Source organism: Danio rerio, chromosome 20, assembly GCF_049306965.1.
Source record: "Danio rerio strain Tuebingen ecotype United States chromosome 20, GRCz12tu, whole genome shotgun sequence".
NCBI lineage: Eukaryota > Metazoa > Chordata > Actinopteri > Cypriniformes > Danionidae > Danio > Danio rerio.
This window is the reverse complement of record NC_133195.1, coordinates 15,725,541-15,751,721: the sequence shown is the minus strand read 5'-3', so window position 1 is coordinate 15,751,721 and position 26,181 is coordinate 15,725,541. Positions and strand designations below refer to the sequence as shown.

The following is a 26,181-nucleotide window of genomic DNA, read 5'->3' as shown; positions in this document are numbered from 1 at the left end:
GGAAAATTAAAGTTAAAAGATGCATTTTTTAAATTCGCGCCAAAACCTCGCCAAAATCATCTTTGCAAATTAGGCTAATGCAATACTATATGTAAAAAAACGAAATTATTATATATTCTAGTAGCCTATAGACTATAAGTAAATAATGATTTTAGTTAAATTGTTAACAGATTTGTAATTATTAACAATTACAGCGGAGCAATTAATGCATATTTTCCGTGGGGCGATCGACTTGCTGTTTTTATTTGAAAAATAAAACATTATTCGAAAAAATAGCCAATGTTGGTTCTTTAAAAGGATAGGGCAGGCCTATTTATGTTATTATTTATTTATTCTATGCGGTTGGAAACGCAGGTCCATGAAGATACTCTGTCAATGTGTTCAATATGCTGTTTTTCACATGTTAAAATAAATGAGTGTTTTAAAAGGCAATACTTAATGTGTCAGACACTAAATAAAATTGTATACATATAAAACAATTAAATTCGTTCTTTTTTAATGCTTTTTCAAAACATCAGTGATCTCCTTTAAATTACTGTTGTTGTTGTTTTTTTAACTGTTTAAATTAACTGCCCAGTTTCAGTTTGTTTCATGTATTTTAATTTAGTTTTGGTTTTTTAATGTGCGTGTGAAATATGCACACATAGCAGCAACAAAAATTGGAAAATGTTATGAGCTATATTTAAAAAGTATTGCGGCAGACTGCAGTTTAGCAGACTGCGGGTGAGCCAACGTGCTCACTCAAAAATCAAAGGACAAATGCACACAGCAAGCTCCGCTATAACCTAAACAAAACAATCAGTATGCTTGCAAGGTAAAACAGTGTTTTGTCTCCAATTTTAAATTGTCAGCCAAGAATGATTGTATATTAGTATGTTATATGCACATAATAAATAACACACACAGTAGACTAAATGGGCTAATTTGCAAACAAAGTACTCACTAGGGCTGCACGATATTGGAAAAAATTGACATTGCGATATTTTTTTTTCCCTGCGATATTTTTTTTCCCTGCGATATATATATATATATATATATATATATACTTAAGACTAGGGCTTTGACGGTCACCGAGACGACCGCGTCACCGCCGTGGTCAGTTGCCACCGCCGTTGTCCATTGCCACCGGCTGTAGTACGTGACGTCACGCACTTTAAAACACAAATTACTGTTATGTTGCCAAGTATTACATATCTGTTAGAATATAACATTAGGCGCGATTCAGCAAGTTCAAGTTCAACCATAAATCTTGTTAGAAAACGAAATCTTACATCTGGGAACATTTTGGATTCATGCCGACCGAGAAAGGTGAACGAATTAATTTAGATAAAGCTTTTTGTATGGGGGTTTTAAGTGTTAAAGTGTGTTTTAATATTCACTGCTGAGAGTCCAAACACTGAAGAGCAAATCCATCGATACGCAGATCCACGGGTCCCGAATCATGCAAGCCAGTGGCGATTGACGGCGAGGGAAAAAGGCCATGTAGGCTTAATCAACTCCTGTCTCTAAACGCAGAAGCCCAGCTCAGCCAGGCATGGCAGAGGCATTTGCAAAAATGAACAGATAAAAAAAAGAGAAAGTGATAAATGGAAGACATTGACGAGAAATGGAGCAACATATTTGGTAACTAGTTAAGAACGCGCCGCTCCGCAGCGTAGAGAAACCTGCGTTGCGGGAAATGCGGGCGGCGGAACAGAAACAAGAAGCCCTCTCTCGCATGGTTGTGAAAAAGTAGCCTGTCTGTGCATTTTCGCTACAAGCACACCGTCTGACAGTGTATTGCTGGAAACATTATAACCCCATTCTTCACTTAAACCGGACAAAGTCAACATGTTAATTTTTCTGGCAAATAATTTTAAATATGAATACAAAAGGTGGAGAGAACCTACATTGTTTTTTTAAACATCTGACTTATATTGTAACTAGGTTAATATTTACTTTTTACTTACAATTATTAATATTTATATTATTATTATTACACTAATTAGTAAAGTGCCATTTAGCCTATTTGTTAAGTTCTTTAAAAAACGTCACGTTTAATTGTTATTATTTTACGGTTTCAAGCAGTTAAAGTTATTTAATATTTAACTACAATATTTATAAACAGTTTTGTGTTGTTTTATTAACGAAAGTTCAAAAATAAACACGTAGGCCTACGTTTATACAAATGTTTTATTTATTAATATTTAATTAAGTTAAGTTATTCCTTAATTTTTACATAAAAGGTCAATTAATTTAGGTAGGCTACTTTATTTGTTGATGTACGAGATCAAGGAACATGTTTGCCAGTAAATAATGCTCTCACCACTTTAAAAAAATTAATAGATAAATAACTTGCGAAAAGGATGCATTAAAAATGCAAGCATTCTTCACAATCGGATTCGTACTTGCAATAAGCCGAGGCTATACTGCGCCGACAAGAACAAGCCCTAAAACAAAGTCTAGAGAGAGAATTAATATTAGTTAATATTAATGATTATAAACACGAACTGCGTTGTATGATAAACGCCTCACAATGTCGTGATCTTTTCTGAAGAACAGATAATCCATGTTGTCACAGTCTCCCCAGCCAGGTTTTCATCTGCTTTTTTTTTCTTCTTCTCGCTACAAACAATAAAGTATCAGCGCCAGACCAGTGGTTTAAATGATATTTTACTCTCCTGATTTCTTTTCTTTTTATTTAAAAAAAAAAACATAAACGTTTAAAGTTTTGTATTGCTTATATATTTTTAAAGATTATTATTCAGCTTACCTACGGCGAGAAGTTGTGTGCTGGGCAAATCCCCTTTAATCATGCTACCCATTTCACTTATGACACTGTAAACTTGACTTGGCAGGCTGATCATCTTTAAACTCAAAAGGTATTTTTAACTTCTGCATAATGTGATGTTTCTTATTACAACTGTTAGCGGTGTCAAAATGAAAGCAGTTAAACAATATAAAGGGTTTTGTTTGATCAATTGTATAGTTTAGTTTTAATAATAATGTATATAATAAATTATAATATTGATTATTGTGTAGACTACAGTGTCCAACAAAACATTGTTATTAGGTTAATAGACCTAATCCCTAACTGAAAAACGAATGTGAAAATGACAGGCAGTTGCGTCTCTGCTAAAATTTATTTAACGACAAATTTCTTTTGCATTTTTTCCCCTTCAGAGATCAAGAGAGCTGTATTTAAAGAATTATTTAACTAAAACATGAATTGAATGCCCAGTTCTTTCCCGTGTGAGTTTAGTGCGCCTCCGCGGCTGCGTTTTAAAGTTTATAGGTGCACCCTGACCTGACGCGGGGACCAGATCTCTGCACAATTGCTTTAATTTCACAATTTTCATAACTGCATTGCATTTTCATATGGTAAAATATAAAAATGTATGTTCTGAAAGTAGTAATGAAGGGAGTGTTAGTAATTAATGACAGAAAGAACTTTCACTTTTGAGTGAACTTCTGTCACGTGTTATTTTAGTATGATGAAAAAATTTTTTTTACAAAAATAGTAATGCAGTATTTTTCGCTCTGCCAAGCCTTCTCTGTTGCTGTTGTGGAGCAACTGCATGCTTCAGTCATCTTTTTTCCCCGGCCCCACCCCGCCTCCGACTCCTTATTGTCTCACTCACTCACTCACGCGGGCATGCACTGCGGTCCCATGAGGAAACGAAGCTTTTTGATATAATGTTTTTCTTGTTCCCCGAATACAAATCATTTTTCAAGTATTTGTTTGAAATAGGTATTGGTAAAAACACGCTCTTCGTGCTTATCCGAATACCGTATTCGGGTTCTGCTCCACCCATAAAACATATAGCCTATATATATAATTTTTTGCATCGCACCCTCCTGCGATGTGACTACCGCGGATGCGCACATTTCGATGCTGAAACGATGTATCGTGCAGCCCTAGTACTCACTTTTTAAATATATATTTGCTTATTTAATTTAAATATGGCTTGAACGATTTTCATTTCGGTGCAATGTTTTTTGGGGGAAATGTGAAAATGTATAGCTATAGGGCCTATATTTAAAAAGTATTGCAGCAGATCTTTTTTTTTTTTTTTTTTTTTGCATAACTTATAACAATAACTTCCTATTTCTGCTGCCAAGTCTGAAACTGGATTAAATATTCAACAAGAAGCTGACTATAGGCACATCTACAACCGAAGACTTGATTTAAATCAGTTTAGAGAGGCTGCCATTAGAGCAATTTGATCCCAGTCCTGCAGTGGACTGCCAGCTAAACTTCAAACTGCTTAAATTATAAATAATTAAATACTATTTAAGCTGATGTTGCAGTGAAATAAAACCTATTATACTTAAATTCAAATGAATAAAACTTCTTTGGTTTTAAAGATCTTCAAGTGAACTTTGATAAGGCAAAAACACTATGTATTTTATATATTTTCACTGCTCTCCTAAAATTCTTTAATGTGCTCCTATATTTTGTAACTTAGGAGCGCATGTGCTCCTACTGAAAAAAGTAAGCGTCAAACCCTGTGCAATATTTAATGTGTCACACAAAATAGGCACGCCAGTTATTTTTTTAAATTAATGGTGCAGTAGGTAATTGTCTTCAGAAACATGTTTTGTTGTGCTGGTTAAAAGTCTCTTCACAGATCAATAGTAATGATTAAAGTAAATGAATTAAATGCGTTTATTTGTATTTTTATGTTCTGGGCATAAAACTAAAAAAATGTTCATCCAATTAAATATTTTCGGGCCGACACCTCCCATAATTCTGATAAGCAGCTCAAATTGTCTGTCAGCAAATGTAGATTTGGACTTCTGCGCATCTCCTTCATGTAGATCCGCCATTTGCTTGTGCCCGTCTGCATAAGCGTTGCGCGTTCACAAGACAATCACAGACCAGGAGAAATCAAATGCTGAATTGAAACTTTTAAAATCCTGAATCAATATTGGAATAAAATTTGCACACTGGAGGAAGGACGACACCATGGCTGAAGTATTACTGTTAGACAGGTAATGTTCTGTTTTAAAACTATTTTAGTCAGGCTAGGCTTATGATAGATTGTGTTGTGTTATGAATGACTTATATGCATAGATGTGTTGTTCAGTTACTGAAATCTCCCGGTAAAAGATTAATGGGATTATTTTCAGTTTCATAAGGTCCTTTTACAGCATCGACAATGTAGATTTATATTTCGTTCAACAACAAAACGTCAGTAAATATCACTATTCCGCCTAACCTGTTTTATTGAGCTGAAGTTGCATTTATTTTCAAATTGGGTCATTTCTGAACAATGACAGCCTTCCTATACTGTTTACAATGTCACTCTGAATATTCGCTCTGAAATAGCATGTAAGTGTGGCTTAGTAATAAATTAAATTCCTGCACGCCACCGCCAAACACTATCTAAACTGGCAAATGAAATAAACTAAGCCCCATTCACACAGTGATATCCGGAAAATTTCCGGAACGACTTTACCCGTAAATTCAAAACAGCGCTGTTTACACAGGTGAGGACGTTTTTCCGGAAAAGGCCATTCAAACATCCATTCCAAAATACCGGTAAATTCTGACATCACTAACCAGAAATGAGCTCTAAATGGCTGGGCTTGTGTTTGTAAATATTTGACTACATTACAAACTCGTCACATATTTCATCACTTCGATGAAATATAGAGAAACACTTTCGCATGTCGAGATGTATAGGAAATGTTTGTGTGCTCATGGGCTGTTTCACGGGCACACGCAAAGCTTAAAGGTAAACAAACAACTGCTTATCATAAGCATCTTATCGATAATTATTTACATGACAGGCATCGTGAACATATAAGCGTTATCTGACTAACATCCAGCAGCTAAATATGTCTGGTAAAATATTCAAATGCTTTTATTCTCATAAACCGTGCGGACGTAAATGCGTCTGATTGTTCTGATTGGCTAAAGCAGACGTCTCACATCAGCACGTTCTAGACATGCACGCGCTCTTTCCGGCAATCTTCCTTCTGCGTTCACACAGTGCAACATACCGGCAAATTACCAGTAATGTTACAACTTCTCTTTCCGGAAAATAGCCAGAACTAATTTAACGGTATTTTCAAAAAGGGCCTGTTCACACATACAAACCTTTCCGGAAAATTGCCGGTAATTTTCCGGAAAGCTCTGTATGTGTGAAAGGAGCTCTAGTGGGTTAACTGCTGTTCTGACGCGGTGTGGGCGCTCGCGATTTCAGGAGGTGTGGCTTTGAATCACAGTTCCTCCTCGCCGTCCAAAGATAATATGTTAAGCGGTCAGCATTTTGGCAGGTAACCTACTGCACCTTTAAATAATATTTTGATATTAATCTGTTAAAGGTTAACGGTTAATATTTTCTTAACGAGTGGCGGTTGGCAAAATTAATAAAAATAAGCATCCCTAATTCTGATCCAGCTGTGCAGCCTCCTCGCATGGAAACGCTGTATAATTCAAGGTGTTTTAAACAATTTTTGTAAATATTTCACTTTAATTTTATTTAGACTAATCACTTTAACAAACCAGTTCGTGTTTTGGCACTGAAGCATATAGCATATTTATTAATTTATATTTTTGATTCTAATTGATATAAAGCATATTTATTATTTAACATTTTAATGTAAACAATGTGAAAGTGCGTTGTATCTTACTACTTTCCAAAAATGAGTGAAATGTGATGTTCCGTTTTCTGAACTGATCTCGAAACTCTGACAGTGTTGTTGGTTTGCATCCTAAAGGGACAAGAAAGACAATGTTAAACATAAGGGATAACACAGTCAGAACAAGAAAATATTGTTCAACATGTATTATATTTATGACTTATATTTGTTTACAAAACAGCCGCTGCTAACAAGCCCAATCACTAAAGAAAAGAACAAGAAATAAAACTATAGACACCCTTTCACCAAACCAGCTGCATTAAAACAGAGGATTAAACAACTCCATTAAATAATAGCATTAACAGCTTCACTGATTAGTTTGGCTTCATTTCTGTCATATCTGCAACTGCAAGAATACTAATAATTAACTATGGTTTTTACTTTTATTGAACGTCTTATGAGTAGCATTAATGCGTCCTGAAGTAAAGTGAAATGACTATACGTCATGTTTGCTGGCCTCATGCATCACACACCTGTCAGTCAGCATGTCAACTTAAAGGGTTAAACAAATGACACTCATCACTACTACAGTTACAGAAAAGTTTGCGCTGTTATAATTCACTTACCTTTTAATAAGTTTTGGTGCAATTATAATAATAGCACCCTCTATTAAAAAAAAATGTTTTCAATGAGAAGCCATGGCTGGATGAATTTTTGGTGTGGCGCCCCACCAAAGAAGAAAGAATGTAGCGAAAACCACGTATGTTATTTATATATTTTAAGTTAGCAACTTAACATGGAGGGTCAACAAACAATGAGGAAGGAAATTATTTTTAAAAATAATAATAATAATTAGAATTTCATACTCAAAACCTTGAACACTCCAGCAGCACATTAAGACACACAGAATCAGGATATGAACCTCAACAATGGTTGCTAAAAAAAAAAAGAGCTGCATCATTCATGTCGTAATGCATGCTGGATGTTAGCATAGTACAAAACTCATAGCATGCACTACAGCACAAATACATTTTTCAGCTTAAAGTTCTTACTATTTTTTTCTCTGCCTTTATTTTATGTTGTTATTGAAGGGTAATATTTCAGTAGATTATTTTGTTTTGGGTTGTTTTTTATTTGATTTAAATTTTTTGTTGTCACTATTGTTGAGATTTAAAGACTTAAAATTTTGTTTTTAAGTTGTGCTATAGTTTAAACATTTTCAATATGAATTATGTATATAGACCTGTTTAACAATCATTGATAGCTAAAGCTTCAGTAGTTTCATTTATGTATATTCTTAATTTCGCACAAATAACTACATGATACTGAGTGAAAAACACAAGCAGATGAGAATGACTTTGATACCATAGTTAAATCTCATCAGACTTATTTTTATGCTTTCACTTGTTTTATGCTATACAATAGTGTGATTACCACAACCAATTGTAGTAACAAAAACAACTAGTTTTAAAACAAGAAGTTGAAGAGCCCAACTAAAGAAAATGCTGTCCTCCATCATGGTGACTTCAAATGAACAACAGAAATGTCATTAGGAGCTTTTGTTCGTGTGACAGAAATAAAGTCAAAGGTCAGGAATAAGTGAAGCTCCTGATGTTTGTGGAGTTGTTTAATGATCTCTGCTGAGATTTTGAGAATTTTTTTTATTGTGTAAATTGTTTTATTTTTATTAATTATTATTTTTATTTAGAGTTTAATTCTCCGTTGAATTCATCTTTGGTTTTGGCTGCGTTTTTTATGTTTTATTTTCTTCAGAGATTCTGTTTGTTAACAGTTGTTCATCAATAATTGTCAATCCTCCTTTAATTAGACATTTAATTATATCATTAACTTCATCACTGAAACAGTGTTCAACCCTCTGTAGTGAAGACACTAGTGAGGATTTTGCTCTGATATTTAAGGGGTTAAATGTGTTCGATAAAAACTACAGACTGTGTATTGCATTTTTAACAGAAATATTCTGTAAACTGAATTTACGAATGTAAAATGTTAAAAACAGAAGATTACTGGCAACCACAGTTGTCTGTATTTTTCCGTAAAATGAAGAAGAAGAAAAAACAGCAAAATACTGTAAAACGCTTTTGTCACCATTGTGGAGGATAGTAGAGTCTCTGTGCAAGTCCAAGGTGAACTAAGTGTATTTGATGTTATGCTGCATCTTCTTTTGTTTAAATGTAGCTGTGTAGTTACTAATGCAGTGAAAATCTGTTTGTTAATTGTAATCACACATTAGTGCATTGAATGAATTTACGTTTTTGTGTACTAAGCTATGCTTTTGTTAACTTAACATTGTATCAGTTCATGAAATACAGTTATTTTCTGTCAATTCAAACAGCTCTATAAAACTTCTGGTTTTTTTTACTGAAAAATCCTGTCAACCACAGCTGCCGGTATTGTTCCATAAATTTAACAGATTTTAAAACTTTTACTTTGTACTTTTACATTTGTAAAACACAATTTGCAATTCAATCCACAGCAGAAAGTTCTAACCAATAGGCCCATGTCATATACAGTACAGATACCTAATAAATATCCTCTAAATTAAAAGCATTAACGTATGCTATGTTTTTTGTTTTTACCAGCTTTGAAGACGTAAGGTAAAGTTCACTTTTAAATAATAATTAACCTATAGCTTTCATCATGAGGCTGTGTTTAAAATAGCATCAATGTTTTCAAAGTGCACTGCGAAGGGGGCACAATTGTAAACATTAAGATCGCTAAAACTGAACTGTAAAAATGCTTTGAAAGCAAATTACACCTAAAATAGGATAACCTAAGATAAGATACACCTAGGATAAGTGGGAATAGAACACAGCCAGGAACTGTTTTTACAGCTCCAGAGGTGTAGTTGCAAGCAAGGCTCCGAACCGGTTCAAGGAACGGAAACGAAAAACGGAAACGATTGACATTTTTCAGGAACACAAACGAAAACCGAAAAAAACCTTAAAAAAACCGAAAAACCCATTCTAAACAGAAACCTTAAAAGTTAAATGGTTAATAACGTTATTTTATCATTCTCTTTATTATATGATTTTGGGAGACAAAAAGCATTCTTTTAAATCATGTGTACAAATGCGACGGTGATGCATACAACGTGAAATGCCCGCGAAGCAGACATCACAGGCGAGAGTTGTTTCTGATGCGACGAGCTTGTCTTAAAGGTTACCGAGAGCTAGAGCTGCACAATTCTGGCTAAAATGAGAATCGCGTTTTTTTTTTTTGCTTAAAATAAAGACATATGCCATTATCAGATTATATTCAACAATATATAGGCTAGAGTGGTTAAACTGACATTGTAAACATTTATTTTCATGCACAACTGTGTGTTCGCTATGAAAGAAAAAACATATCAAATGCTTGCCGTATTCATAACTCTAAAATGCGATATGATCATGTAAATGAAGTGCACACTTTCGGTTTCATTTTGACTGCTAAATGCTTGTTCATACTTTGCGCGCAGCTCCCAAACGATCACTCTGTGCCACAAACAGAGAATTATTTATAACTGTATTACCTGTTACTCGCAACATATGCAGGTTCTGTTCACTAAAGTAGATGCACGAACGTCTATCATTAAGTAGAGCTTACAGTCAGCAGCTTACGTCACGTGTGACTTCCCGGCTGCGAAAACATTATTATATGAAGACAAAAATGTCATTTTTAGGTGAATTATACCTAATAAATACATTATGTGACTCATTCAACATCATTTGGAGGTGTCACTGAGCAACATATGTGAAACAATGAAAAGACTCGTGCAGCTGCCTTTTCTTCTTTTCTGAACTTAAAAATATGATTGGCAGAATCTTAGAAATGCTGGATTAAGATTGTCTAGGGCTGGGGTCACCAATCTCGGTCCTGGAGGGCCAGTGTCCCTGCAGGGTTTAGCTCCACCTTGCCTCAACACACCTGCCTGGGTCTTTCAAGTGTACCTAGTAAGAGCTTGATTAGCTTGTTCAGGTGTGTTTGATTAGGGTTGGAGCGAAAATCTGCAGGACACTGGCCCTACAGGAACAAGTTTGGTGACCACTGGTCTAGGGGGTCGAATCGAGATCGCAATCTTTTAACAATTAATTGTGCAGCTCTACTGAGAGCCTGCTCTTTCAAGTACAAAGGTATGTTTTGGTTTAAATTGTTGTTACTAAAACTTGTATTTATACTAAATGAATTATTGATTATTGACCGTTTTTAGATGGGTCTCCATAAAGAAAATGACAAATCATCTGACAAATCGATCTGTAATATTGAAGGATGAGGAGCAGATCATAAACAGGATAAAGTTGGATAAAGTTTTGATTGATATAATATATTATCAAACTACTCAAGCATTTTTTCATTCGGAGAATTACAGTATTTAATATCTTAGTCCTTATAAACAATCCATTAATAAAATACATTATTTACAAGGACACTGAAGAATTAACCGAATATGCAATATGATCCACATATTGATCAGTCAAATGAAGCAAGCACTCTTTTTTTATAAACTGTAAAAAAATTGCTGTTAAAAAAGTCAGATTCTACAGTAAAATAATTTTTTTAGTTTTTTTTTACTAAAACAGTAATAGTCTAATAAAAACAGTGCATTCTGGGTAGCATTTTTGTTTTTGACAAAGTAACCAACTGCAGAAAACTGTGAGCTAACAGAGCTCAGATTCAATGTGTTGGAAATCCCACTTTGTGCCCTTTTTGACTATTCCATCAACTAGTTCACTAATACAGTTCACCTGACAGAGTTAATGAGTGAATTCAGACACTGATGAACACCTGCTGTTATGTGTTATAGTAACCACAATCACTGAAGGAAAGAAACAAGAAGTACAAACAGTGACATCAGTTACAACATTACATAAAATCTAAATAAAACGCCTCTAGTCTCAGAAGAGGATCCTTAAACAACTCCACAAACAACAGCCGACACACTTATTACTGAATGCTTTGACCATACTATTCTCATTCAACAGAAATTTAGGTGGTTTTTTTTTTTTTTGTGTCACCGTAATGGAGTAAGGGGCTGGTTTAGTTGGGCTCTTCACCCTTGAACTAATTAATTTAAACTTTCCCACTGCTGTTATACAGAGTTTACAAAACAATTTTATAATAACAATAAAGGTGGACTAGGCAATGAATAGATAAATCTATGTACCAGAAATTTGTTCTGATAAATAATCTGATGAAGGTCTGGATGTCAGACCTCATGCAATAATTTTTACGCTTAATTGCACATATTTATTTATTTAGTGAAAGAGAAGTGGAAACAGGAAAGTTACCTAATTATTTTACAGAGTTAAGAAATAATATACAAATACAGTTCACTTATGACAAAGACACACTTACATCTCATGAATCAGACCTTGTACCTCAACAATGGTAACAATTCAAATGTTTCATACTGCAATGCATGCTGGGTGTGGCACAGTACAAATAGCCCAGCATGCATTACGGCAAAAAATGTAGCAGTTTGAAAACGCATTAGTTTTGCTACGGTTACGCCATCCGTCCACACTATGCCAGAGTTTTTGAGCACCGAAAACGGAGCGTTTTCATCCTAAAACGCTGCTGCTCTGTTTCAGTGTGAATGGGGGAAAAAGGAGACATCTGAAAATGGAGGCGGGGCTGCAGACATTCGCCTCTATGATTAGGCTTTTCCTCAGTATTAGGTTGCCTACACACAGTTAAAGTTCTGCATCCTCTCCTGCAAGTTTGATATGGAAAACAACTCCCAAGAACATGTTGGGTAAATTTTCAAAGGGAACAGTGTACCGTATAACCTTATTCACATCATCCTGGCTACATTGTTTTACTTTCTTAATAGAATAAAAACATGAAGGAACTGCTATTTTTATTTTGATATTAACAACTTAACAGACAGCAGAAATGTTGCATTGTGATGCATTTATAAGGGGCATTTTTACTGTATGCATATTCATAACTAAACGGAGCCTTTAACATTACTGCCTCCATTCATTTTCATTGAAAATATGAAACATACCCTCTCTTTTTCTGAATATCAGTTTTAATATTCAATAATGACCATTATAAAAGTATAACGTACAATAGGTTTATACATTATAGGAAATAAAGGCAAGCAATTACTCAATATACAAAATGTACGTGGTTAGATTAAATATTAATTTATTAATTTGATCAGCCAAAACACGTTACCCGAGAACAAGTAGCCTGATAGATTTAAAAGACCAAAGTCGGGGAATATGTTGTTAGATATAGACAACAAGATGAATTAAATATCACGTTTAGCAAATATAGAGAGATTAAATCCAGCGGGAGATGCTTGATGAACAATTCGACGACTATTGTTGAGGCTCATACGCTGATTATTGATGTCTGTTTGAGGGCAAGATATTCTTAAAAACTTCCAGAATTCAATGCCACATAGGCATATTACATGAAACAATAGATTAAACATTGAACAGGTGCAGTAAATTATATTTTATTAAATTAGAACAGGTTTTGGCTTATTAAAAACAAAATAAACAACACTGGATCTTATTAAGGTTTTTGGCTAGCTTGCCATATCAAAAGAACTTTTTTTTTTAACAAAGTTCTTAACAATTGCAGCAGCCAAAACATCCTAATGTCAGGACTAAAAGCCAGACTAAAGCAAACTCCGTTCTCCATGATGGTGACGTAAAATGTTAATCTTTCTCTCAAGAAGAACTGTAGTAGATGTTATACAAATATATATATATATATATATATATATATATATATATATATATATATATATATATATTTTTTTTTTTTTTTTTGTAGTAAGTGTAGCTGGTGATGATGTTTGTGGAGTTATTTAATCATCTACTGATAATTTAAATGATTTAATCATTTGTTGACCTTTAGGTTATTTCATTACAAAGCTGTGACTAAAGTTGTATTTTTTTGTATGTTCTGTTCTTGTTTTTTCCCTTCAGTATTTCCTCATTTGTTCATCGCTAATTCTCAATTATCATTTAATTAGACATTTAATTAATTAATTTACTTCAGCTTTGCTACATGTTTCTTGAACACTCAGTAGTGTGGACACTTCAATTAAACTGAAGTATATGCTCTGGGGTTTAAAGGGTTAAAGGTGTGAAAGTTAAAAACACAGTGTAAAAATGTATTTTAACAGTGATATAATGTTAATTTAAATTTAAATTTACGGAGGTAGACTGTAAAAACACAATAGATTGCTGGCAACCACAGCTGCCAGTAGTTTACTGTTAAATAAAGGGGGGGGGGGAAACTGTATATTACTGTAAAACCTGAAGCAAATTTCTTCTGCTTGTCACTGTCACCGTTGTGGAGGAGAGTAGAGCCAGTGTATGAGTTAAAGATGAACAATTGATGTCATTCTGCATGTTTCTTTATTTAAAGACAGTGGCTGTTTAGTTGCTGATGCAGTAAGAATCTCTCTGTGTTAATTCCAGCTTTACATAAATGTGTGCTGATGTGAAATTTCAGATATTTGAGTTAAACTAAACTTTTATAATTAACTAAAGTAAGTTATCATTACAAGTATGCTTATATAGCACAACACTTTATAAACTCATACAGTTCTCTTGAGTATTGTGTATATCAATGTAGTCCATGTATTTTTACAGCAACATACTGTAAAATAACAGTACATTACTGGCAACTGCAGCTGCCAGTATTTTACCGTTTTTTTAACGGGACAATTTTTAACAGTGTGCGCTTGATACCAAGGAATGGGGCTGTGTGTGTAGCGCCTAAGCAGCATGTCAATCAAATGCTGCCGGTAAGCGAGAGTGTGCAAAGCCGGTAAAGATATAACCAAAAGCAAGTTCATATTAAAAATATTTCTTTAACGATACTCATCAAAAATTTGTTTAATCTCACCCCTCGAAAATAATTTTTAGTTGCACCATTAAGAAATCAGGGCACTCTAGAACCCTACAATACTTTGTAATAACATAATATTTTTAGAAAACCATTTTCGGAATGTTTTACATAATTTTACATAATTTTACATCCTATTACATCAAAAATAAATTTAGTTAGGTCAAACAATGGCCGCTTTAGTTATGAAGTGACATACAGCAGGAGCTGCAGATCAAGGCTGTGCAGAGCATGAGTCACCTGACATTAAGCGCGTGGCGCTAGCAGCCGAAAACATTAGGATGTTTGAGGTAAAAGCCCTTTTGTACAATGCACTGATTTCATTAATAGGGATGCAATAATTAGCTGATTCCATAATTAACCCTGTTTTTTTTTTCATTAATGGAATTTCTGTTGCACGGAAAAAACCTGCTGCAACTAAACAAATTTATGCCAATACGCCAGCACATTGGATTAACCATATCAGCAAGCCGTTGACATATTGCTTTTTTTCCGCACACAAGTACATTATGTCCCATATTTACATGTGCATATTGGGAGCGGTACGCACACAGCTTGCAAGCGGACTGACACACTCACGCCCTGCAGGCACATTAGAATTGATCTCACGCTGCAGTGCTGAGACTTGTGCATGGCTTTTAGTGATATGTTTGACGAATTATTACAAATTATTAAAATGATTATCTATGTATAAATGCAGATAATAACAACAGTTCATTTAAATTCTAAGCAAGTATATAGCTTAAATTAACATTTAATAAACGTTTATTTATTCATATTTTTTATTCATTGCTCTTTCATTTATTTGCATTGTAAAATTATCACTTTTTCATTTATTTTTAGGTCCAAAGACAGAAATGGGCTATTGTTTGTTTTTTTATTAATATTGTGCTGTATTTGGATTACTGTGCAGCATGGGCGTTGCAAACCTTATTTATGGGGCTGTATATTTCTACTTTGCCCCGCTAAAACTTTTGCGATTAGCTTATAAACTGTTTATTTCTACTCAGCCCCCCTAAAACTTTTGCGATTAGCTTATAAACTGTACACTAAATTATCACCTCAGTCCCCTTTAAATTTGATAAGAAAACGGCAGAATTTGGCTCCTCCCCGTCTTTTGTTTTTTTTATTTGATCAGACAACCACAGTAGGATCAGTAGGATATCTGTAAAAAAAATTTTATCAAAGCCAATGTTATGTAGAAGGTGTTGCCTAAAGAGCTATTAAATAACTAATAAAATTAGAACCAAAATACAATTAATCACATTTTTCGTTTAATAAAAATATACAGAAATGAAATAATATAAAAAAATGGCTAGTTTGTAATTTGTTTTAATATTAATAGAAAAACATGCTTGGCCTATTTAAGCTTAACGATTGCAATTAGCAAACAGATTTTGACTGCATTAGTAACTACACAGTTACCTTTAAACAAAAGAAAATACAGCATAACATCAAATTTTCTCAGTTCATCTTGGACTTGAACAGAGACGCTATTATCCTCCACAATGGTGACACAAAAACCGTTTTGCTGTTTTTCTGTCTTTTTTTTTTTTTTTTTCATTTTTAGATTTTACGGAAAAATACCAGCAGCTGTGGTTGCCAGTAATCTGCTGTTTTTAACATTCATAAATTGTTTACAGAATATTTCTGTTAAAAGCACATTTAACAGTCTGTATTTTTTATCGATCTATGTGCTGCCAATAGGCCATTAATACATTTTATTTTACTTTGTACTGGATTATAACTTAAAATAAAAAAATAAATATAGCATATCTTTAACATGTAACTCATAACACATCAGAACTGTAGACCTGCAGTGTGTAAGCTAAACTGTATAGCCCAGGGGTGGGCAAACTCGGTCCTGGAGGGCCGGTGTCCTGCATAGTTTAGCTCCAACTCTAATCAAAAACACCTGAACATGCCAATCAGTGTCTTAAAGATCACTAGAAATCTATGAGCAAGGTGTGTTTGATGAGAGTTGGAGTTAAACTGTGCAGGACACCGGCCCTCCAGGACCGAGTTTGCCCATCCCTGGTATAGCCGTTAAGCTTAAATAGTCTAAGCATGCTTTTTGTTAATTAAAACAAATCACAAACTAGTCACCTTTTGATTTTGTTTCGTTTAAGGATTACGAAAAAGGATTAGCAATTAATTGTATTTTGGTTTTAATTTTATTAGAAATGGAATAGCCGTTCAGGCAACACCTTCTAGCTACACTGCAAATTTTAGATAGTAGATTTAACTACCTTGGAGTTAAAATTAACACTCCCTCAGAGTTTATATGGGAACCACTATAAGTGTTAAAAATAACACTTTTGAAAGTGTTAACATTGTCAACACCAAGAGAGTGTTAATTAACAAACTCTTATTGTGTAAAATATCTGTTAAATTTCCAAAAAAATACCAGCAGCTGTGGTTGCCAGAATGTTTCTGTGAAAAACATGGAAGTTTTATATAACTGTATAAGTTTACAAAAATTAACCATATTTCATGAACTAACACATTGTTTATTTAACAAAATCATAGCTTAGTGCACAAAAATGTGAAGTCTTTAGATGCAATAATGTTTTCATGTGTAGGCCTACATAACATTGGCTCTGGTTACATTTTTTACAGATTTTGTACTGATAGACTTTTTAGCTGACATTACCTGATAATTTCAGTGCTGTATTTTGAAATTTTGCAAGGGCTTTAGCTGGTACCGACCTCAGTTTCGCGACTTGACGTTTATGTGACGTATACGTATCGATGTCTAGATGACAGCGAGAGTAAGATGAGATGAGACCTTAGATTCAACGTGTGGCTGCACTTGACAGTTTCTTTACACACTTTCTGCAAATTTTTACTATATCTAAATTGGTTTTTCATTCAATTGAAAGCCAAAATATTGCCAGACAGATGACGTAACTTTCGGTTTTGGAAGACAGCTGCTTCAGTAATGAAAGACAAAGTTGGTGGAAACACACACAAACTCACGCAGGATACACTTATAGGTCTATTCATTATTGATTTATTTAACATTAAACGCACAGTAAGTGTAAAAATGAATGGCATAACTTTAGAAAAAGTGCTCACTGTGGTTTCTGATGTCAGTGGTGCAGCATTGCTAAATTACTTTTGTTTTAATCAGAGAATAAGATTATATAGCCTATTTTAGTTATTTAGTGTTATATATTGTTATTTAATTACTGTAATATATAAATATATAAATTATTTAGTGCTTTTTGATAACTTTTTGTTCAACTTTTGTTGAACTTTAATAAAATAATTTTTATTTATTTTGTTTTCATGTTTAGCACAAAAAGTGCCTAAACCTTATGGGTTTGTATTCTTATAAACTGCTGTTCTGCCATGTGATGGCTCAGTATGTGTGTTTTAATGCATTAAACACAATGTTCAACATATATATCACATAAAATTTCTGCAGCTTGAACTTGTTCCATCCATTTGCTGTTCTACAAAGTTTCACTGGTGTTAGTAGATGATTAACAAACTATGAACAATTGATCTGTAAAGTGTGAGTTAATATATCAGTTTAGTGTTAGTTATTAGCTTAAGTATGTTATTGGGACGTTATTCTAAAGTTGCAACTATTCGTCATTTACTAACAGTTAATAAATGAAGAATAGTTACAACTAGAATAACATCCCAATAACATAAACTATTAACTAATACTTAACAAGTCTTTAGTAACTAATTCACTAACAGCTTATTTATGATGTATTACTAATATATCAGGTATAGTTATACATCATCAAAATACAGTAACAAGTTGTTTAGAGCTGGTTAACTAACAGCTTGTAAGTTATCTATTGGCTATCTTTAAGACACAGTTATAAATAATTAATGAACTATTAACTTTTATTTAACTAGTCATTTAGAACTCATAAACTAACAGTTTATTAATGGCCAATTAGCTAGTTATAACGAATAGTTATTCTAAACTACTGATAAAGTAAGTTATATAACAATCAGGTGATGTGCTCCACAGGCACGATAGAAAACTGGACTAGTGGAGGACATGAAGGTTCAGCCGCCTAATTCATTACATGTTTTGGTTAACTAATTCTTTAAATACAACTCTCTTGAGGCCTAATAGGAAAAATGCAGAAGTAATTAAATTTATTTTAGCAGTGACGCAAACGCTAGTGATTTTCACATTAGTTTTTCAGTTAGAATAAGTATTAGAGTAGCCTAATAAAAAAGTCCTACAGTAGTCTACACGATAATTAATATTATAACTTATTATATCTATTATTATCATCAATATTATTAAAACTAAGCTATAAAATTGATGTCGCAGAACCTTTATAAAATATTTGCTTTCGTTTTGACATCGCTAAAGCGCACTTTTACAGTTGTGTAAAGAAACATCTCATTGTGCAGCAGCATTCTCAAGTTAGAACATTTAAAAAAATGACTTTTGATTTTAAAGATGATCAGCCTGCAAAGTCAATTTTATAGTGTTATAACTGTATACTGCGCGAGTAAGTGGATGCCGCAGATCAACCTCTCACATGCGCTGCAGGTACACAGTAAAATCTTCAGAGTAAAATTTACTCAGTTCAGAGAATATTTGGTCCCTCTCTAAAAATTTACTCAGCAGCAGAGTTAAAGTTAATGAGACAATGATGGGGTTAATTAAGTGATGATTGAGAACTGATGATGAACACCTGCTGTTAATAAGCAGAAACAGAGAAGAGAAACACAAAACTAAATTACCTTCAGTCACAGCCATAGATTAAATAAACTGAAATAAAACACATCAAATCTCTCAAAATCTCAGCAAAGGATCATTAAGTACCTCCACAAACAGCAGCTTTAATTATTAACAACCTGTTCGGCCTTATTTCTGCCACACTCTATGAAATTCCATATAGTGATGTTATTAAGAATTAACTTTTTTTACAACAACTTAAAAAAAAAAAAAAACACTTTTTGTGTTTAAGCTGTCACCATTGAGGAGAACAGTAGCTGCTTTACTTGGACTCTGACTTGATTTCTAATGTTAGTTTCACTTTGTTTGCCAAATAGTGTATTATGGCAAATATTGTATAAAAAGAGCAGTTATGCTCTGGATAATTGACTCTGTGGTGGTTTTGTCACTGGTCAAATCAGTAAAATTGGTTTTAACCTATCAAGTTTAAATAATGTTGTATCACAAAAGGAGCACTGTATTAAGAAAATTGAGCTCACCAATACTTTTATCAGATCATTGAACTTCGGAAACACTCAAAACCCACAGACATAAAGAATCAGTGTATGCTTCTCAACTATGGTGAGTTTTTTCCCTACAGTGCATGCTGGGAACTATGGATGAATGTCGTATGATTATCTTAACATGCACTGCATCCAAAAAAATAAAAATCTCTAACCACTGTTGAGATAGATAAGCTGATTATTGATGTCTGTGTCTCTAAAGAGATTCAGATGCTCAATGTATTGTAATATAACACCACAGCTGAGGTCCATTCTCTTGAAAAACACTGAATTTTGTTTCTTATATGATAAACCATCATTTAAACATAATTTGCAAAGTCAAACTAAATTTCTTTACAGTTACTCTTATCAAGAGTAAGAATCCACACAGGACCAATCAACTTGATCACATGTGTTTTCTGTATACTTGTCCTAGCAAGCAAAGACAAATAAACATTAGAAATCAAGTCCAAGTAAATCAACCACTTTTCTTCACGATGGTGACATCAGGGGAAAAAAACATGTTTTGTTTTTTTTTTTGTCAAATGTAAATAACTAAAACGGTTAATTCTTAATAAATCTCATATGGACTTTTGTGAACATCTGACAGAAATAAAGTCAATCAGGTAAGCAATAAGCGAAGCTGCTACTGCTTCACTACTGTTTGTGCTTATTAACAGCAGGTGTTCATCATCACTGCTCAATAATCACTTAATTAACCCCATCATTGTCCCATTAACTTTAACTCTGCTGCCGAGTAAATTTTGCTCAATTTAGAGAGGGACCAAATATTCTCTAAACTGAGTAAATTTTACTCTGAAAATTTTACTGTGTATATAGTGGGTTAGCTTGCATGTGGGGGCATAGTTTGATGTCTTTAACTAAAGGTTTAAACATTAATGTTATTTATATTAAAACCTTAAGAAAAAAGAAGAATAAAATATAATTTAAATCACTCAATAGGCACAAAAGCCATGATCCGTGTTAATAAACGGTATTGTTGCTAACCTTCATTAATAAAGTCAGTAATAGCGACACTGTGCATAGCCTATTATTCTAACTATAAAAAGGTATATCAATGGTATAAGTCAGTACCTTAGGCAGTAATGCAAAGTCAAAAATAAGTGAATAGTCTAAATGAAAAGAAATAGAGGGACTAAAAGCAGTCACCAGGTCAAGTGCAACGGGATCAAAGTGCCCCCTCAGTTATGACATCCTGGCGCCTAGCCTGCTATAGTGATACATTATTGTTTGTTGCGAGAGGAAACAAAAGCGGACACTGTGGATGAAAACGTGGCTGGAGAGACGGCGATAACGTGGATCATCTGTTCTTTAATCAGAAAATAATTAATCATAGGGTATTAACTGTCCACCTTTTGTTTTCTATTCATATTTTAAATTCTTTGCCAGAAAAACTTACATGTTGACATGTCCGGTTTAAGCGAAGACCTAATAGGGCTTACAATGTTTCCAGCAGTACTGAATAGGGCTGTGCAATTAATCGAAAATCCGATTTTGATTTTGGCTTTTAACGATTATGAAAAACCAATAATCGAGATAAACGATTATTCCATTACATACCGCCCCCTTTCCAGTTTTGTACACGTGTTGCTCTGCAAAGCTCAGTTCCACTTGAAAATGACTAAAAGCATGTGCTGAAATGTAACTTTTGCAGCACGGGATGCGCATCATTCATATTTTTAAAAGCGCGAAAGAGCACATGCTGTTGTGTGTGTGTGCACCGCACTTAGCCTCGGACAGGTAGCGTGTGTGTGTGTTTGCACGTTAGCTTCGGACAGCAGAGCACATATACATCTAACGCCATCTTAATGTGAGTGCTTTTCTAGTCAAATACATGCACATTTGTGTCAGAGCGCAGTGTTTAGTAATTATTCATATTACCCTCGTTTGTGTAATAAACAAACAAGTTGAGAATCAAAAGACACGTGAAAAGGAAACCATATCAAGAGCCGCACTATTCTTAAAGTGACAGCGTGATATTCCTGCTGTTGCCGACTGTTTTTATTATTAATCAATAATAAAATCAAAAATACAGTGAAGATGCTTAAAGCAAAGTTTAAACATAACAGATTTAATAACTCATTTCTAATAACTGTTTTCTTTTATCTTTGCTATGATGACAGCACATTATATTTTACAAGATATTTTTCAAGATACTAGTATTTAGCTTAAAGTGCCATTCAAAGGCTTAATTAGGGTAATTAAGCAAGTCATTGTATAACGGCAGTTTCTTTTGCAGACAATCAAAAATATATATTGCTTAAGGGGGCTAATAATATCGAGCTATTAAAATAGATTTCAAAATATTTAAACCTGCTTTTATTCTAGCTGAAATAAAACAAATAAGCCTTTCTCCAGAAGAAAAAATATTAGAGGATTTACTGTAAAAAACATAATTTGTGAAATATTTATATATAAAAATGAATTCACAGAAGAGCGAATAATTTTAACTTCAACTGATAATCGTTTTGAATAATCGTGATTACAATTATGACCAAAATAATCGTGATTATGATTTTTCCCATAATCGAGCAGCCCTAGTACCGAATACACGTTCAGATGGTGTGCTTGTAGCACAAATGCACAGATTCTTTTTCGCAACCGTGGCCAAGAGAGGGTATCTTGCTTCATTGTACAGTAGCTTTCTGTGGAGCGGCGCATTCTCAACTATCAAATACAGTTAAAGTCAGAATTATTAGCTCCCTTTTGATTTTTTTTTCTTTTTTATATATTACACAAATTATGTTTGACAGAGCAAGGAAATTTGCACAGTATGTCTGATAATATTTTTTCTTCTAGAAAAAGTCTTATTTGTTTTATTTCGGCTAGAATAAAAGCAGTTTTGAATTTTTTAAAAACTATTTTTGGGACAAAATTATTAGCCCCTTTAAGCTAATTTTTTTTTGATAGTCTACAGAACAAACCATCGTTATAGAATAACTTGCCTAATTACCCTAGCCTGCCTAGTTAACCTTATTAACCTAGTTAAGCCTTTAAATGTCACTTTAAGCTGTATAGAAGCGTCTTGAAAAATATCAAGTAAAATATTATTTACTGTCATCATGGCAAAGATAAAATAAATCAGTTATTAGAAATAGGTTTTTAAAACTATTATGCTTAGAAATATGCTGAAACAATCTTCCCTCCATTAAACAGAAATTGGGGAAAAAAATAAACAGGGGCGCTAATGATTCAGGTGGTCTAATAATTCTGACTTCAACTGTATGTTGCTTTATTTTTCATCAATCTCTTCCATTTATCACTTTCTCTTTTGTATCTGGCCATTTTTGAAAAAGCCTCTTTTAAGACTAATTAAGGCCTTATTGCTATACTATGGGATTTAAGACTTTTTAAGACTTATGCCTAGTTCAGACTGCGTGATTTTAGCCCCGATTTTGGCTCGCCGACAGGTTTTGAGAAATCGCCGACAAATGCCTGAAATCACAGGCAAATTGCTGCTCGTGCATGTGTGACAATCACACAGTATGAACGATCAAAGACGCGATCTGAGAGAATCGCCGATGAGTCGCCGATGCCTGTGAGATATTTGGCGTGCTAAATATCTGGAGCTGTCAGCGATTCAAATCATGCCGTGTGAATTGAGTTTTGACTGAAAATAACATCAGCCATCGACTACAGCCAATGAGAGAGCAGCTTTCACTTGTGTGTGCGTGTGTGTATACCTGCTGCAGGCCAGCAGGAGGCTGGGGGAGAAGTTAAAAGCGCTCTTTTTCGGTTTATTTGGACCCACGAAATGGAGGAAAAACTAGTGGAGGTTTGACAGGACTCAGGAGCAACCGTGTCTGTTTGACGTTTCATACAGAAAGAAATTAGTTTATTATCAACTTAAGTTGAGGAGAAATGGCTAATTCCCTTTAAACCCAGGTGAGCAAACATGTACATGTTCTACCCCATTAAAGGCTTCTTTCTCATTATGTAGTTAATAACAAAAGATATACTACATGTTTTTGGCTGTGAGACGTAGTTTGGACGAAGTTGTCGGCGATTCTCCCTATAGTAAAGTCATGCAATGTGAATGTCCAGGTCGCCGAACCATCTTGCAGTGTAAACAAAGCAGGGACGAAACGCTAGCCCAGATAGTCATGCAGTGTAAAAACATCTGTGACACGACTAGTTTGAAAATCATGCAGTCTGAACTCGGCATTAAAGATCTGCAGAGACTCTGCATTAATATTACAAATAATTTTTAGAAAGAAACATATTAATGCAAACAATGTGAAAGTTTGTTATATCTTACCACTTTCCAATAATGAGTGATGTGATCTTCCATTCTCTAAACTTCACTCTGACTATGTTGTTGGTTTGCATCCTGAAGAGAAAAGACAATGTTAAACATAAGGGCATAACACAGCCAAAACAAGAAAAGATTGTTCATTAGTGTTCTACAAAACATAATTTATATTTGTTTAACTGTGCTTTTATATTTTTAATTCAACTGAATATGAAAATTATACACTATTCATTACATTATCTAAATATCCTGTTTTAAAAGATGCACTCATAAGAAACAGATATATTTTTTTCAAAGGGATGGATGCAATTTTAAAAATAAGAAATAAACAGGTCTCACTGGAAGAAGAGACAGTACTGTCTCAATGTGATCTCCTGGCTAAATAAAGGAAATAATAATAATAATAATAATAATAAAACAGGAATAAACTGGGGAAAAAAAACTTTATTTACATGATTTAACCAGTTACATATTGAATGTTTTTAGGCTATGTTGCTGCTCGTTTTAGTTGCATTTGATAGGCACCTAGCTAGTTTCCTTGGTATCACTAACAATTAACGTACATTTATTTTAACATTGGCAGATTTTGATTTAGAATTACTTAGTTGTAACATAAAATGGCCGTCATGTGGCACACTAGAACTAGTTTCATGTTAGTAGACAATCATTTGATAGGCACCTAACAATTTATATGGGTATCAGTAAACGTTTATAATCTATATAATATCCGGTTTTGATCCAATGTTATTTTTAGTTCTAACACATAATGTACATATTGCTTTCATCGATTCATTTAGGCTACCGTTACCGTTAACGTAGCTCTTGAGTCAATCGCACCTGGCCCACATCATGAGCAGTCATCTAACTTAGGCGAACATTAATGGACAAACATTGGATAAGCACCTAACTACTTTCACTGTCAGCAATTAGCGTTCGTAATCGATAGAAAATATATTTTATCTTTCTAATTATGTCACAAGTTCCCTGCAGACATCTGATCGTCCGATGACTGTTGAAAAGACGCCCCTCGACGATCCGTCTTGGTTGAAAAGTATATCCAAAACGGAATATGTATAAAGTGAATATTAAGAAATTGTAACCTTGCTTACTTTACATCCAGTAGAAGTGAATCTTCCCTTCGAAAGCATCGGCAGTGATCGTTGAAAGTTACGGACTAATGGCGGAGAGGACAAGAAACCCAAGGTGCATAACAGTTTGAGGCGGAGTCATAAGTCTTTTCAAAAGATGCGGTCTCCAAGCACCAACCACAGCGCACGCACGCAGCACGTCCAATTAGGGTGGGGCGACCTGGACACGGGACGAGAACAGGACGAGAGAGAGAAACACACACAAACACAAACACACACACACACACACACACAGAGGCACCGAAATAACGCACCATCACTGTATGTTTGTGGATGCATTATGGTCAGATGCTTATGACTGGCTTTACCCAAAGACACCACACCTAAGAATCTTTAATGTGAATTACATTATTTATGGACTTGTAATGGACAGTTAAGAAGATGCAGTGGTATTAAGTAACTAATTACAAATTCTCCAATTACTGCAATTGAGTAGTTTTTCTCAGGAATTGTAATTTATTAAGTAGTTTTAAAAATGTGTCCATTTACTCTCACTCGAGTACTTGTTTTAGTGCAGTATCTGTACTTTTACTCCACTACTTTACTTCAATCTGCAGTCACTACTTTATTTTTTCTTGTTTATGGGGATTAGAAAAATCAGTCCATTCCTGTCCAATCAAATCGTGCACAGAAGGTAAATCACATCATAATGATCTACCTCAAGCCGTGTGCTTTATAATTAAAGCAAACTGTTTGAAAGCATTAAAAGTGTGCAAGATCTTTACAAGCATTGACCCAGAGACTGTTTAGATGCCACTGATGAGAAGATGATGGATGTTTATGGTATGATTACCGAAATGGCCTTAAACACCAAGCAGGGACAAGACTTCAACATGGCGTCAGATTGACGTTGTACCATAACGTCATGAGGATTTTGCATTTTGTTTGGAAATGAAAATCAGGTTGACGACAGAATTCAACGTCAGACCAAAGTCAATGTCCAACCTAAAACCAACCAAATATCAACGTCTAATGATGTCACAGCTTCATCAGATGTTGGATTTTGGTTGCCATACCTGAGGAATACATGTCAGTATTTGACATCAATATGACGTTGGTTTAAGATGTTGGCTCGATGTTGACCTTTGGTCACTTTCTACCACAACCTAAAAT

General features: G+C 34.1%; 1 long non-coding RNA gene across 1 annotated transcript; it reads right to left on the bottom strand.

Moving 5' to 3' along the window:
* Positions 1 to 3,490: 3,490 nt before the first annotated feature.
* Positions 3,491 to 25,120, bottom strand: LOC137488724 (uncharacterized). The gene is made up of 3 exons (XR_011007902.2): positions 25,030 to 25,120; positions 23,927 to 23,998; positions 3,491 to 6,702 (listed from the first exon to the last, which is right to left on the bottom strand). It is a non-coding gene; the product is annotated as an uncharacterized lncRNA (long non-coding RNA).
* Positions 25,121 to 26,181: the final 1,061 nt, after the last annotated feature.